This window comes from Octopus sinensis, unplaced genomic scaffold (assembly GCF_006345805.1).
Source record: "Octopus sinensis unplaced genomic scaffold, ASM634580v1 Contig16247, whole genome shotgun sequence".
NCBI classification, from domain to species: Eukaryota; Metazoa; Mollusca; class Cephalopoda; order Octopoda; family Octopodidae; genus Octopus; species Octopus sinensis.
Window position 1 is genome coordinate 10,037 of NW_021834234.1, and position 14,964 is coordinate 25,000.

The following is a 14,964-nucleotide window of genomic DNA, read 5'->3' on the forward strand; positions in this document are numbered from 1 at the left end:
GAGGTTCGTTTTCGATTCCAAAGAGCATTGGTTCCTTTAATCTCGTCATTTATATGACATGAAACTCAAAAAAACTCTCACAAAGATTTTACCTTGATCAAAAGATTCTAATCCTTTAAAACTATTTTTGACTTGGCTTTTTCCTGCCTTCGGGAAATTTGCATGATCTTTGATGTTTTTCAATCAATTATCTTTCATGTTTAAATATATGAGAGGTTCGTTTTCGATTCCAAAGCGCATCGGTTCCTTTCATCTCGCCATTTAGATGACATGAATCTCAAAAAAACTCTCACGAAGTTTTTAACTTGATGAAAAGATTCTAAACCTTTAAAACTATTTTTGCTCTGGCTTTTTGCTGCTTTCGGAAACTTTGTATCATCTTTGATGTTTTTCAATCAATTATCTTTTATGTTTAAATATATGAGAGGTTCGTATTCGATTCCAAAGAGCATCGATTCCTTTCATCTCGCCATTTAGATGACATGAAACTCAAAAAAACTCTCACGAAGATTTTAACTTGATCAAAATATTCTAAACCTTTAAAACTAATTTTGCTGTGGCTTTTTGCTGCCTTCGGAAAATTTGTTTAATCTTTGATGTTTTTCAATCAATTATCTCATATGTTTAAATATATGAGAGGTTCGTTTTCGATTCCAAAGAGCATCGGTTCCTTTAATCTCGTCATTTAGATGACATGAAACTCAAAAAAACTCTCACAAAGATTTTACCTTGATCAAAATATTCTAATCCTTTACTTTAAAACTATTTTTGACTTGGCTTTTTGCTGCCTTCGGAAAAATTTATCTCTCTTGATGTTTTTCAATCAATATCTCATATGTTTAAAAATATGAGAGGTTCGTTTTATTCCAAAACATCGGTTCCTTTAATCTCGCCATTTAGATGACATGGAACTCAAAAAAACTCTCACAAGATTTTACCTTGATCAAAAGATTCTAATCCTTTAAAACTATTTTTGACTTGGCTTTTTGCTGCCTTCGGAAAATTTGTATGATCTTTGATGTTTTTCAATCAATTATCTCATATGTTTAAAAATATGAGAGGTTCGTTTTCGATTCCAAAGAGCATCGGTTCCTTTCATCTCGCCATTTAGATGACATGAAACTCAAAAAAACTCTCACAAAGATTTTACCTTGATCAAAAGATTCTAATCCTTTAAAACTATTTTTGACTTGGCTTTTTGCTGCCTTCGGAAAATTTATATCATCTTCGATGTTTTTCAATCAATTATCTTTTATGTTTAAATATATGAGAGGTTCGTTTTCGATTCCAAAGAGCATCGGTTCCTTTAATCTCGCCATTTAGATGACATGAAACTCAAAAAAACTCTCAAAGATTTTACCTTGATCAAAAGATTCTAATCCTTTAAAACTATTTTTGCCTTGGCTTTTTGCTGCCTTCGGAAAATTTGTATGATCTTTGATGTTTTTCAATCCATTATCTTTTAAGTTTAAATATATGAGAGGTTCCTTTTCGATTCCAAAGAGCATCGGTTCCTTTAATCTCGCCATTTAGATGACATGAAACTCAAAAAAACTCTCAAAGATTTTACCTTGATCAAAAGATTCTAATCCTTTAAAACTATTTTTGCCTTGGCTTTTTGTTGCCTTCAGAAAATTTGTCTGATCTTTGATGTTTTTCTATCAATTATCTTTCATGTTTAAATATATGAGAGGTTCGTTTTCGAATCCAAAGAGCATCGGTTCCTTTAATCTCGCCATTTAGATGACATGAAACTCAAAAAAACTCTCAAAGATTTTACCTTGATCAAAAGATTCTAAACCTTTGAAACTATTTTTGCCTTGGCTTTTTGCTGCCTTTGGAAAATTTGTATGATCTTTGATGTTTTTCAATCTATTATCTTTTATGTTTAAATATATGAAAGGTTCGTTTTCGATTCCAAAGAGCATCGGTTCCTTTCGTCTCGCCATTTAGATGACATGAAACTCAAAAAAACTCTCAAAGATTTTACCTTGATCAAAAGATTCTAAACCTTTAAAACTATTTTTCACTTGGCTTTTTGCTGCCTTCGGAAAATTTGTATAATCTTTGATGTTTTTCAATCATTATCTTTTATGTTTAAATTTATTAGAGGTTCGTTTTCGATTCCAAAGAGCATCGGTTCCTTTAATCTTGCCATTTAGATGACATGAAACTCAAAAAAACTCTCACAAAGATTTTACCTTGATCAAAAGATTCTAAACCTTTAAAACTAATTTTCCTTTGTCCTTTTGCTGCCTTCGGAAAATTTGTATCATCTTTGATGTTTTCCAATCAATTATCTTTTATGTTTAAATTTATGAGAGGTTCGTTTTCGATTCCAAAGAGCATCGGTTCCTTTAATCTCGCCATTTAGATGACATGAAACTCAAAAAAACTCTCACAAAGATTTTACCTTGATCAAAAGATTCTAAACCTTTAAAACTAATTTTGCTTTGGCTTTTTGCTGCCTTCTAAAATTTGTATGATCTTTGATGTTTTTCAATCAATTATCTTTTATGTTTAAAGATATGAGAGGTTCGTTTTCGATTCTAAAGACCATCGGCTCTTTTTATCTCACCATTTAGATGACATGAAACTCAAAAATCTCTCACAAAGATTTTACCTTGATCAAAAGATTCTAAACCTTTAAAACTATTTTTGCCTTGGCTTTTTGCTGCTTTCGGAAAATTTATATAATCTTTGATGGTTTTTCAATGAATTATCTTTTATTTTTAAATATATGAGAGGTTCGTATTTGATTCCAAAGAGCATCGGTTCCTTTCATCTCGCCATTTAGATGACATGAAACTCAAAAAAACTCTCACAAAGATTTTACCTTGATCAAAATATTCTAAACCTTTAAAACTATTTTTGCTTGGCTTTTTGCTGCCTTCGGAAAATTTGTATCGTGTTTGATGTTTTTCAATCAATCATCTTTATGTTTAAAATATGAGAGGTTCGTTTTCGATTCCAAAGAGCATCGGTTCCTTTAATCTCGCCATTTAGATGACATGAACTCAAAAAAACTCTCACAAAGATTTTACCTTGATCAAAAGATTCTAATCCTTTAAAACTATTTTTGCCTTGGCCTTTTGCTGCCTTCGGAAAATTTGTATCATCTTTGATGTTTTCCAATCAATTATCTTTTATGTTTAAATTATGAGAGGTTCGTTTTCGATTCCAAAGAGCATCGGTTCCTTTAATCTCGCCATTTAGATGACATGAAACTCAAAAAAACTCTCACAAGATTTTACCTTGATCAAAAGATTCTAAACCTTTAAAACTAATTTTGCTTTGGCTTTTTGCTGCCTTCTAAAATTTGTATGATCTTTGATGTTTTTCAATCAATTATCTTTTATGTTTAAATATATGAGAGGTTCGTTTTCGATTCTAAAGAGCATCGGCTCTTTTATCTCACCATTTAGATGACATGAAACTCAAAAATCTCTCACAAAGATTTTACCTTGATCAAAAGATTCTAAACCTTTAAAACTATTTTTGCCTTGGCTTTTTGCTGCTTTCGGAAAATTTATATAATCTTTGATGGTTTTTCAATGAATTATCTTTTATTTTTAAATATATGAGAGGTTCGTATTTGATTCCAAAGAGCATCGGTTCCTTTCATCTCGCCATTTAGATGACATGAAACTCAAAAAAACTCTCACAAAGATTTTACCTTGATCAAAATATTCTAAACCTTTAAAACTATTTTTGCCTTGGCTTTTTGCTGCCTTCGGAAAATTTGTATCGTGTTTGATGTTTTTCAATCAATCATCTTTTATGTTTAAATATATGAGAGGTTCGTTTTCGATTCCAAAGAGCATCGGTTCCTTTAATCTCGCCATTTAGATGACATGAAACTCAAAAAAACTCTCACAAAGATTTTACCTTGATCAAAAGATTCTAATCCTTTAAAACTATTTTTGACTTGGCCTTTTGCTGCCTTTGGAAAATTTGTATAATCTTTGATGTTTTTCAATCAATTATCTTTTATGTTTAAATATATGAGAGGTTCGTTTTCGATTCCAAAGAGCATCGGTTCCTTTCATCTCGCCATTTAGATGACATGAAACTCAAAAAAACACACACCCTTTAATGTAGGTGGCCATGCTCGATCTGTAGAAAAGGTGTCAGTAGAAACTCCATAAGATGTTCCTAGTGAAAGCTATGGACAGAAAAGTGGTGCAGCACCATCAAAGGAAAATTGACTTGGAAGATAGTGTAGTGACGTCATTTTCCAGGGTGCGCACATGGAACGTCATCTTCAGTGTGCGTTTGCGATGTCATTCTTCAGTGTGCGTGTGCGGGACTGGAACCTTCTGGAAAGTCCTAAGGAAGTTCCCTCATGCACATGTACTAGAGACTGGGGAAGAAAATTCTCTCGCGTTCCTTGTTAGCGTCGTTGACTTGAGACACGGCTATTGAAGAGAAAGGACGTGTTAAACGTGTGATCAGCCATTCTCCTGTCCCAGACGCTTAGGATTTGACCTGCTCTGTTGCTGCTGAATTTGTAGTAAGAATCTTACAAATGTTAAAATTCAGCCTTGCTATATCGAACCAAGTGGATACCAATATACCAAAGTTCTTCTTTTATAAATAAGAAAATAAAGGGTCATATATATTCTTAAGGTTGCATTTTTGTTCCTGACTGGCAGTTTCTTGAAACAAAAGAAAGGAAATTGTGTTGCACTCAAACAGTGTAAAGACACAACCAGTTCCATTACAATAGCTTCCATGTGCAGCAGATGCACAGGAGCAATAGACACTATTGATACTCAGAAAACAGATTCCATTACACTCCTGGGGGAGAAACTAGAAGTAGTTGATTGTTTTGGCTACCTAGGTGACCAAGTCAGTAGCTGGGGTGGATGCTCAGAAAGTGTTACCACTAGAATAAGAATAGCCTGGTCAAAGTTCATGGAGCTCCTACTGCTACAGGTGACAAAGGGTCTCTCACTCAGAGTGAAAGGTAGATTGTACGACACATGTGTGCGAACTTCCATGCTTCACGGTAGTGAAACATGGGCTGTGACTGCAGAGGAAACCTGTGGTAGTGATAGACCCAGGAAGACATGGAACGAGGTGGTGAATTACAATCTTTGGACTTTGGGCCTCACGGAGGCAATGACTAGTGATCGAGACCTTTGGTGATATGCTGTGCTTGAGAAGACCCATCAAGCTAAGTGAAATCTTAGTCATGGTTGATACTGGTGCCACATAACTGGTACTTTTTCTTTCATTGGACACTAAACTCTGCTTGCAAAGACCTGTTTGGGCAAGCAAAATCGAAATCATAATTGAACCAAATTCGATGACTAACACCCGTGCCAGTGGTGCGCTAACAGCACCATCCGAGCATGATCATTGCCCAGGCAGTTGTCTGGTTTCCGTGCTGGTGGCATGTAAATATCACTATTTGAATGTGATTGTTACTATCATTGACTTACTGGTACTTGTGCCAGTGGCACGTGAAAAAACATTCGGGTGAGGTTGTTGCCAGTGCCGCTGGACTGGCTCCTGTGCAGGTGGCATGTATAAAACACCATTTATGTGTGGCCGTTGCCAGTACTGCCTGCCTGGCCCTCGTGCCGGTGGCACGTAAAAGCACCCACTACACTCTCAGAGTGGTTGGAGTTTGGAAGGGCATCCAGCTGTAGAAACTCTGCCAGATCAGATTGGAGCCTGGTGCAGCCATCTGGTTCACCAGTCCTCAGTCAAATCGTTCAACCCATGCTAGCATGGAAAGCAGACATTAAACTATGATGACGATGATGATATATAAATTATATATATATATATATATTATATATATATATATATATATATATATATATATATATATACTCACATATACATACAGGGTGCGGTGAATAAATTGTTGTCTAAATTACACAGAAACGAAAATAACACTGACATCTCATTTTAACAGATATATTTACCAAAATTACATAAAAATATATTGAAATACTAAAGAGTTAATTCCTTCACTAAAATTACCATTGGCTTCAACCACGGCCTCCAGACAATTTCAGAATCTCCTGCAACCCTTCTTGACAGTCTCCTTGTTTAAGTTGGTCAATGCTGCCATAATCCTTGCCTTCAGTTCATCTTTGGTGTTACAAGGAGTTTTGTTGGTTCCTCACTCAATTGCGCTCCATACATAATAATCATGGTGCAGGGATTGCAGTCTAGGGTGTTAGGTGGCCAGATGTTAGGGGTGATGTAGTTGCAGAAATTGTCTGACAGCCATGACTGGTACATTATTTACATTTGACGGATATTTGACCTTATCTTGTTTGTTGTTAACATGTTTCGGCTGATATACCCTCCAGCTTTCATCAGGTGTCTTGGGGAAATTTTGAACCTGGGTTCTCATTCCTAAGGTATTTTTCAATGTTGTTATTCTTATTATTATTCAGGTTACTGCCTGGAATTGAACATGGAATCTTGGGGTTAGTATCCCATGATCTTAACAACTATGCCACTGGTTAATACACTGTCTCATTTACATTTCCTTGAACTGGGAGGAGGTGTGTTGATTATATTGATCCCCAGTGTTCAACTGGTACTTATTTTATAGACCCCGGAAAAGATGAAGGGCAAAATCAACCTTGATGGAATTTGAACTCAGAAAGTAAAGCCAGAGGGAATGCTGCTAACCATTTTGCCCAGCATGCTAATGGTTCTGCTAGCTTGCCGCCTTCAGCCTGCATTCTATATTAAAAGGGTAAAGAACCCCTTTCAGTCATGAATGACCGTGGGATTGCACCTAGAAAGTTCTCCTCGAAGGCACAAGTCCAGGCAAGGTTTGTTTATGGAAGACCAGTAGTCACTCATCCATACCAGCCTCCTCTCTCCCCACCACCAATGTTATCCAAGGGAAAGGCAAAGGGGCCGATACAGCTTGGCACCAGTGATGTGGAAACTCATTGCTACAGCTCACTGAACAAGGAGCATTGTGAAAGAAAGTGTCTTGTTCAAGAACATAACACACAACCCGACCTGGAAATTGAACTCATTACCTCATGATTGTGAGCCTGATGCTTTAACCACTGAGCCAGGCACCTTCATGTATTTTAATATTTAGCAATAATTATTTCTAAAGTAAAAAAAGATAGAAAATGACAACAACACTGTGTGAATGATAGAAAAATATTCTATTGAATAGTTTTATTCTTACAAAAGACCCTGGGATTGCACCTAGAATTAGAGAATTTCCTGTATTTTCTTTGTCTTTCTTCTGTTAAATATATTCCTGTTCACATTATATGTGTTTTATGAATTCCAATTATATTCACTGATTAGAGAATGTAATCAAATATTTAGGATATGCTTGAGAGTCATGGAAAATAACATAAATACTGGGTGTTTGAATATTATCAACAGCAGAATTGTAAGATTCCTGTAAAAATTTTAATCCGTGTTGTCCTTGCATCACTTTTCCCACAAGAACACTGCATTGGTATATTCTCTTTGTTCCGTGATGGTCAGGAGTAGAATAGGTATCATTTGCAGAATATTTTATGTCTTTGGCAAAATAAACACCTTCACCAAATGCTGTGGCTAAGAAGAGAAAAAAAAAATATATATATATAGCAAATAAGAAAATGTATGTATATTATTATGGTTGTCGTGTTGATAAATAAACAAGTTAACATTTTAATGTCCTAAATTTGATGAACCAACTATTGTGTTCCTCCATTTTCTTATTTGCAATATAAATTAATGGTAAAATACCTCTTTATCTTCACCCATTTAATACAATAGGTAAGTTAATTGCAATGCAATTAAAAACACTTGTGTATTAATAATTGGGTATTATACCAACAGTATATAAGGGATAGGTATTATCCCTTAGTGGGTTGGATCCACAACCCCTAACTTTCTTGGAGTTATATATATATATATATATATATATGTTTATATGTGTGTGTGTGTGTATGTGTATACATGCATATATTTATATAATTAATATTGAAATCGAAATCGAATTGAACCAGCCAGGATCCCTGGTCTGGTGGTACGTAAAAAGCACTATCCGACTCGTGGCCGATGCCAGCGCTGCCTCCACTGGCTTCCGTGCCAGTGGCACGTAAAATGCACCAATCCGACCGTACGACAGGCACCCATGCCAACCCCTTTTGCTTGCGAAGACATGTTGGGTCAAGCGAAATCGAAATCGAATTGAACCAGCCAGGATCCCTGGTCTGGTGATACGTAAAAAGCACTATCCGACTCGTGGCCGATGCCAGCGCCGCCTCGACTGGCTTCCGTGCTGGTGGCACATAAAATACACCAATCCAACCGTGGCCGTTGCCAGCCTCGCCTGGCACCTGTGCAGGTGGCACGTAAAAAGCACCCACTACACTCACGGAGTGGTTGGCGTTAGGAAGGGCATCCAGCTGTAGAAACATTGCCAGATAAGACTGGAGCCTGGTGCAGCCTTCTGGCTTCCCAGATCCCCGGTTGAACCGTCCAACCCATGCTAGCATGGAGAATGGACGTTAAACGATGATGATGATGATGATGATGATTAGAAGTAAAAATATAAAATAAACAGAATTGAAAGTCCTAAAACTCTGTAACACACACAGAGGGGTTCATCAAGGATCAGTCCTTAGTCCCCTCCTTTTCATCATTGTACTCCAGGCCATAACAGAACAATTCAAGACCGGCAGTCTCCGGGCACTACTATATGCTGATCCTCTTGTTCTCATAGCTGGTTCCATATCAGAGCTAGAAGAGAAATTCCAGGTGTGGAAGCAAAACCTGGATTCTAACTTAGCAATGGTTAAGGTCCTAGCAAGCAAGAAAACTGACAGGATCCTCCCCAACTCATGTAGGTGGCCCTATTCAATTGGTAGGAAAGGTGTAGGCAGGAACTCCATACTGTGCACCCAGTGTAAGTTATGGACAAACAAGAGGTGCAGCAGATTAATAGGAAGGTTAGCAGAGAAGATAGTTTTCATGTGGAAGATGCACAGGGTCCTTAAAAACTTGAGAAATTGATTTTCTCAAATGCCTTGGTGGCTCATTAGAGGTAGTAGATAACTTCTGCTACCCAGGGGACCAAATTAATAGTGGGGGGGAGATGCAAGAAGAGTGTGATAGCTAGAAGAAGAATAGGGCGGAGGAAATTCAGAGAGCTTTTACCTCTGTTGGCCCCAAAAGGTTTCTGTTTCTGAGTGAAAGGAAGATTGTATGATGTATGTATATTGACAGCAATTCTACAAGGTAATGAGATGTGGGCACTGAATGCAGAGGGCATGCGATGGTTGGAGAGGAATGAGGCTAGTATGCTCTGCTGGATGTGTTATGTAAGTGTACAGGTTCAACAGAGTGCCACTTTTCTGAGAGAGAAGTTAGGCATAAGAGGAATTGGTTGCTGGGTGCAAGACGGATGTCTTCAGATCTTGTTTTACACTTCAGGCAATTCTTACTGAAATCCTGGGACCTTCAAGCTGACAAGAATTTTAGGTAGTGGTCTAATGGGGACAACCCCTTGTGCTTGACCTTTCTTCTTAGTCCGTGTATTTGAAAACAAGCCATGTGGCCTTTCCTCTTTCCATTTTGAAGAGAGGTTATAAGCTACTGACCATTAGGATCTGACAAGACATGTGTAAAACAAAGCACTTTATGGACGCAAAACCCTGGCCAACCCTATGAACCAGCCATATATATATATATATAACAAGTTTGTTTTCAAAGCGTTAAAATGTATTGTAGAACAAGTAGAAAGATTTTTTTTATTCAACGCATAAATACTGAACAGTATGCATATATATATGTAAACATTGGCAAAAACATACATTTAGTGCATATAAGTAGTCTCTATCATTATATATAATTTAAACTTTAATTTCCTTTATATTTAACATTCACTATTAATATCCCTACTCTTTCTGTTAGCTACTTATGACGTTATATCATATAACGTTTTTCTAAACAATATTAATAGCGTTCTGTCTATCGCTATACAAATCCATCATTTTTTGCTAAAATGTCTTATTGACGAGTTTCGTTTTTTTCACTTTCCTGAGGAGAAGATTGCATTGTTTATACCATTTATTCTTTTGAATAGTATCAGTGGAATTTTCGAAACATGTGTTGAAAGTAAAAATATTGGATTACACCTGTGTTAACTCCATTTTTTATTCATATATATATATATATATATATATATATATATATATATATATATATATATATGTATATGTATACATATATGTATATATATATATGTATATATATATATATATATATGTATATGTATATATATATATATATATATATATATATATATATATATATATATATATATATATATGTGTATATGTATATATATATCATCATCATTGTTTAATGTCCGCTCTCCATGCTAGCATGGGTTGGACGGTTCAACTGGGGTCTGGCAAGCCCGAAGGCTGCACTAGGCCAGTCAGATCTGGCAGTGTTTCTACAGCTGGATGCCCTTCCTAACGCCAACCACTCCGAGAGTGTAGTGGGTGATTTTATGTGCCACCGACACAGGTGCCAGATGAGGCTGGCAGACGGCCACGCTCGGATGGTGTTTTTTATGTGCCACCGACACAGGTGCCAGACGAGGCTGGCAGACGGCCACGCTCGGATGGTGCTTTTTATGTGCCACCGACACATGTGCCAGACGAGGCCGGCAAACGGCCACGATCGGATGGTGTTTGTTACGTTCCCACAGCACGGAGGCCAGTCAATGCGGTACCGGCTACGGCCACGTTCGGATGGTTTTCTTATGTGCCACCGGCACTGGTACCACAAGGATACAAATTCCATTGATGTTCATCTAGTTTGATTTGATTTGATTTGATTTGATTTGATTTGATTTGATTTTCACTTGCCTCAACAGGTCTTCACAAGTGTCACAAGAAGGAAGGTATGCACAGGTGGACTGACTACGTCCCAGGTAGGGGCCACGGGTTATGGCTTCACTAGTCTTGCCGGATCTTCTCACGCACAGCATACTTCCATAGGTCTCGGTCTCTAGTCATTTCCATGGTGAGACCTAACGTTCGAAGGTCGTGCTTCACCACCTCGTCCCAGGTTTTCCTGGGTCTACCTCTTCCACGGGTTCCCTCAACTGCTAGGGATTGGCACTTTCTCACACACCTATCTTCATCCATTCTTGCCACATGACCATACCAGCGCAATTGTCTCTCTTGCACACCACAACTGATGCTTCTTAGGTACATCATTTCTCTCAAGGAACTAACGCTCTGTCGAGTAAGTACACTGACATTACACATCCATCGGAGCATACTGGCTTCATTCCTCATGAGCTTACGCATGTCCTCAGCAGTCACGGCCCATGTTTCACTGCCATGTAGCATGGCAGTTCGTACACATGCATCATACAGTCTGCCTTTTACTCTGAGCGAGAGGCCTTTAGTCAGCAGCAGAGGTAAGAGCTCCCTAAACTTTGCCCAGGCTATTCTTATTCTAGCAGTTAGACTCTCAGCACACCCACCCCCACTACTGACTTGGTCACCAAGATAACGGAAACTATCAACTACTTCTAGTTTTTCCCCCTGGAAAGTGACGGAAGTTGTTTTCTGCAGGTTTTCGGAGGTCAATGCTCCCGAGCATCTGCCACATACAAAAACTATCTTCCCAGTTAGCCTACCTTTGACATTGCTGCACCTCTTATGTGTCCATAGCTTACACTGGGTACATCTTATAGAGTTTCTACCTACACCTTTTCTACAGATCGAGCAGGGCCATCTTCCTGAGGACATTTGTGGATTGTCTACCTTCCTACTTATTAGGACTTTGGTTTTAGCTAGGTTGACTCTAAGGCCCCTTGATTCTAAACCCTCCTTCCACACTTGGAACTTCTCCTCCAGTTCTGATATATATAATATAATATATATATATATATATATATATATATATATATATATTATATATGTATATTATAATATATATATGTATATAATGTATATGTATATATATATATGTATATAATGTATATGTATATATATATATGTTATAATGTATATGTATATATATATATGTATATATATGTATATGTATATATATATGTATATATATGTATATGTATATATATATATGTGTAATATTATATATATATATTATATATATATTATAATATATATATATTATATATATATATATATATGTATGTATAAAACACCCACTACACTCGCGGAGAGGTGGGCATTGGCTTAGAAGGGCATCCAGCCGTAGAAACACTGCCAGATCTGACTGGGCCTGACGAAGCCTTCCTGCTTCACAGACCCCATTGACCCGTCCAACCCATGCTAGCATGGAAAACAGACGCTAAATGATGATGATGATGATGATGATGTATATATATATATATATAATATATATATATATATATATATATATTTGTATATATATGTATATATATATGTATGTATGTGTATGTATATGGTATGTATATATAATATATGTATATATATATATATATATTATATATATATATATATATATATGTATATTATATGTATATGTATATGTATAATATATATATATATATATATATATATGTTTGTTATGTATATATATATATATATTATATATATGTATATATGATGTTATTATATATATATATATATTATGTATATGTATATATATGTATATATATATATGTATATATGTTATATGTATATATATGTATATATGTATATATATATATATATATATATATATATATATGTATATGTATATATATGTATATATATGTATAAATCCTTAAATGCTTAAAAATGTTTTAGCCCGAAGGCCGCGGCCATGCTGGGGCACCACCGCTGAATGAGCTACACTAATTTGTGAATCCACCTCTGATACGTGGCACTTGATCAACAAGGGAGTTCGATGCTGCTGCCTGCATCCGCGTCTCCTGTCGTGAGGTAGGTTCATCTGGGACTCCCGACAGAAGAGATCCAGTTTAGTTTTAAAGAAACCCACATCCACACCATGTAAGTCTCTCAGGCATTTAGGGAGGATGTTAAAGAGCTGTGGTCCTCTGAAACCCAAGCTGTTGCAGTATCTGAACCTGTATTTTGATGGTGATGTTGGAATCCTTGGCACCACGCAGTGGCGCCCCGTTATGCGGTTGGGGTAACTTTGAATGCCAAAGTTTGGGACAAGACCCTCCAGGATTTTCCAGATGTATATCACTGCATATCTCTCCCGCCTCCGCTCTAGGGAGAAGAGGTTTAATACCTTCAGTCTTTCCCAGTAGCTGATATTTTGCATTGAGACGATTTTCTTTGTGTAGCTTCTCTGAATTGCTTCGAGTCCTGCTGTCAGTTTTATATTGTGTGGTGACCACAGTTGGGAGCAGTAGTCCAAGCGGCTGAGGACGAATGTTTTCCATAGGACCATCAGTGTCTCCTTCTCTCTTGTTCTGAAAGTTCGGAGAATCCATCCAGCTAGCTGTCTGCATTTTATCACCAGATTAGCAATATGCACTTGGAAGGATGCATCATTGCTCATGTCAATGCCCAGGTCACGCACTGATTTTTACTCTGGGATTGCAATTCTTCCTGGGCCAGTGTATCCAGTCTGCACGTTTTTTACCTTTGTGTGCCAGTAGCGCAGGGCCTGGAACTTTCCTGCATTAAACTGCATGTTGTTGTCCTCAGCCCACCTGTATATTGTGTCCATTTTATCACCAGATTAGCAATATGCACTTGGAAAGATGCATCATTGCTCATGTCAATGCCCAGGTCACGCACTGATTTTTACTCAGGGATTGCAATTCTTCCTGGGCCAGTGTATCCAGTCTGCACGTCGTTTACCTTTGTGTGCCAGTAGTGCAGGGCCTGGAACTTACCTGCATTAAACTGCATGTTGTTGTCCTCAGCCCACCTGTATATTGTGTCCAACTCCTGTTGCAGATGCGCAATATTTTCAGGGTTTTGTATTGCGTGGGAGACTTTTGTGTCATCTGCATAACTAGCAAGGGTGGTCATCGTAGCAACTGAAGGCATGTCTGAAAGGGCCACTATGAACATCAGTAGCCCCAAGACAGTGCCCTGTGGGACACCGCTTGTTATTTGCGTTTCCTTGGAGGTGGCTCCATTGCTCACAACTGCCTGTTTTCTGTCTTTTAGGAAGTTGTGCAGCCACTCTCCAAGTTTTCCGCCTATGCCGAGACCACGCAGTTTGTGACAGATCATACCATGGTCGACCTTATCAAAGGCTTTTGCAAAGTCGAGATATATTACATCCACATTTGAGCCATTTAGTAGCTGTTTCAACACCCAGTCATAGTGTTGCAGGAGCTGTGTTAGGCAGCTTCTACCTGGTTGAAATCCATGCTGGGTGTCAGACAGCAAGTCATTTTCTTCAAGGAACATGATTAGTTTCTTGCAGACTATTCGTTCCATGACTTTGCTGATGTGTGAGGTCAGAGAGATAGGCCTATAATTTTTAGCATCTGCTCTGCTACCTCTCTTATGGATAGGGCATATTACCCCCTCTTTCAATTTGACTGGGAGCTTACCACTTGCAAGAAAGCTCTGAAAAAGAAGCTGTAGCGGTTTTGCAAGGGCTCGTTTGTATATGTATATGTATATATATGTATATATATATATATATATGTATATATATGTATATATATATATATATATATATATATATATATATATATATATATATATATATATATATATATATATATATGTATGTATATATATGTATATATATTGTATATATATATATAATATATATATATATATATGTATATATATGATATATATATATATTATATGTATATATATGTATATATATATATATGTAATATATATATGTATATATATATATGTATATATGTATATATATATATAGATATATATATATATATATATATGTATATATGTATATATATATATATATATATATATATATATATATATATATATGATATATATATATATA

At 36.7% G+C, this 14,964-nt stretch overlaps 1 protein-coding gene across 2 annotated transcripts in view; it reads right to left on the reverse strand.

Moving 5' to 3' along the window:
* Positions 1 to 7,136: 7,136 nt before the first annotated feature.
* The window catches only part of LOC115230737 (protein mono-ADP-ribosyltransferase PARP14-like), a 51,317-nt gene continuing 43,489 nt past the window's right edge, over positions 7,137 to 14,964 (reverse strand). The window contains exon 10 of one of the 2 annotated variants that reach the window (XM_029800870.2): positions 7,137 to 7,563. The gene's annotated coding sequence lies outside the window, so the exon portion shown is untranslated. The remainder of the gene's footprint in view (positions 7,564 to 14,964) is intronic. The other variant, XM_036499786.1, reaches the window with a different exon arrangement.